This window comes from Antrostomus carolinensis, unplaced genomic scaffold (genome assembly GCF_000700745.2).
Source record: "Antrostomus carolinensis isolate BGI_N321 unplaced genomic scaffold, ASM70074v2 scaffold35760, whole genome shotgun sequence".
NCBI lineage: Eukaryota > Metazoa > Chordata > Aves > Caprimulgiformes > Caprimulgidae > Antrostomus > Antrostomus carolinensis.
Window position 1 is genome coordinate 1 of NW_010291217.1, and position 2,555 is coordinate 2,555.

A 2,555-nucleotide genomic window follows, 5' to 3' on the forward strand; every position below is an offset into this window, starting at 1 on the left:
CAGCTACTTCTGTTGGATACTGGAAAAAAGGTCAAATGGTCCTGCCCATACCTGGCAATAAAAAATAATAAAAAAAGAAGATCTATTTTAGACAAACATTCTTGATCACCCACCAAGTCTCCACCCCTTCTCAGCAGTTGTTGGGTGGAGCTGCCAGCCTCTCTGCCTCCTGCACTGCTGTGGGGAGAGCCCCATATATATATATGCCCTGCCCCACCACAACAGACCTGTCCAGGTGCTTGGCCAGGGGAGGGATTGGCAAGGCCGTGAACCACCAGTGGCTCACCCGCCCTCTGTAACGCTGGGGCACAGGACAGCCGTGCTGTGTGTGACGTGAGGTGTGCTCAGCAAATAGTGAAGAGAGGTTGGCAAGGCCATGAACCACCAGTGGCTCATCCGCCCTCTGTAACGCTGGGGCACAGGACAGCCGTGCTGTGTGTGACGTGAGGTGTGCTCAGCCTTCCACACCCCAGCAGACACAGCTGTCCTGCAGGCTTTGCTTTCCTGTAAACCATGGGGTCAGGCATCAACTTTTAGTTTCACACACACACACACAAACATTTTTATAGGTATCTATCTCAGTACTGCTCAGCAGCATAAATTTTTGCAGAGTGTGTGTGTGTGATCATTCCAGCCATTTTATCTTGGGCTTGGTGCCTCCCTGCCCCGCCTCTCTGCCCTCCTACCCCACACCCCCCCCCAAAAAACCAAACCCAAGTGTGGTGCATGTGTTTTCCTGTTTCCTGCAGCAGCGTCTTATCTTTGACTTGCAGTGGTGTTGGGCAGGTTCCTGCTCAAAAAAAACAGGCACAAGCCCCTTCCTGGGGAGGTGGGATGTGGCTGCTGCAGCCCCAGTGCAGCTGGAGGTGTGTTACCCTCATCCCCTGGCCCCGGTTCTGAACGCTGTGTTAGTCCCCAGACACATATTGTCACTGAAAGTTGTAGGCTTTTTTTAATCTGAGTACAAGTCTTTATTTAGTAGACTTATAAAAGAACTTTACATGAGAAGTACAAAAATATGAAATAGGCTTTGACTCTTCTTCGGTAAAACTACCATTGTTGGTTTTTTTTTTCAAGCTTTAGAATCATGTAACTTGCACCGTTGGCATCTTAGGTAAATTGCTCTCACACATTGTAAAACTAGGAAAAAAATGTCCTGTAAAGTAGCTCCAGAAACAGTAGCTGTACATACCCAATCATACACATTACTGTCAATAATTTATTAGTTTAAGACACAATGGCACAGTCATACACATTGCTGCTTTGTAATTTCTCCTTTACTGAATTCCATTGAAAGATGCAGTATTGCTTTCCTCTTCCAGTTGTTATAACATGATTAACTATAAGCACAAAACCAATTAAGAATGATTTGGCATGCTTTATACCAGTATCACTTGGATTTGATACTACTTTGTAGTAAAAAATTAAATAAATATAAATATGTTAAATAAATATATTTAAAAAGAACACCCCACTTATACTAGAATTCAGCATTTCTTCATCCTTCCCATACACTTAATGCTTTGTCACAGCTTTAGGGCCAGTGAAAAGAAATACTGCATCTTTAAAAACAAAGGCTGACACACAAACAGAAAATGGGGCTTCTTTACAGCTTTACTGAACCCAATAAAAATACCCACCAGTTCTCTACATCTCTCGTCGTTTCCCATTTAGCTCCTTTTCCCCAGGATTCATCTTACCTCTGGCTCTGCAACTCGTGACCCATCTTTATAAGAAAGTAAGTAAGGAACACTTGCAGGAGATGAGATAAAGCTCAGCCGCTCACGAGCAGCTCACAGCTCAGGTGTGTGTTTTTCTGAAGTTACTTGTGTAGAGCTATTCTGATATTCGGATTTAAGTCAAGGACTGTTCAAGCTCTTCTGTGAATACTGGCTGATACTGAAAGAATGAGGCTTAATTTCACAGTAAGTACACCTTTAACTGATTTATCCAGTCAGTATTTTTTTTAGAACTTCATTGTATCTGCTCAGGTATGAGGGACTGATTTTCCAGGGTAGTACTGATTAAACAGGAATCATATTCTCTCTACTGTTTTTTGGATAATTATAAATTATTCCCTTTACAATCACTGTGGTGTGCCTAATGCATAATGTGGCAGTAGTGCAATGGCAGGTTCTCATGATTTGCTACAACTAAAAGGCTCCTTTTGCAGATCCCAGTCCCTAGTAATTAGATTATTTTGATTCTTTGTAGTAAAACACATCAGTTATAAAATCACATACAGTACAGGGATATTGGGTGACGTTTATATCCAGCTTTTGCTCTCCATTTTCACTGTCTTGAAAACTGCCTTGGAATATCTCCATCCCCGGCGTTCATTGCTTTTCTGACGTTATCACTCGCTCCTTCAGCTCCTACCATCTCCCGATCCAGCACAGGCAGAGGTACAAGGCACTTTTTGGAAGCTTGGTTCTTCCAAGAGAGAGAATTCAGCTCTTTGATCCCACTTTTCCCTGCTAAAGGTGGGCCTGTTTCACAGCCCTGTGCTTGGAATGTTGGTCCCAGAGAAGAAAGAAAGCTCCATCCCTCTCCTC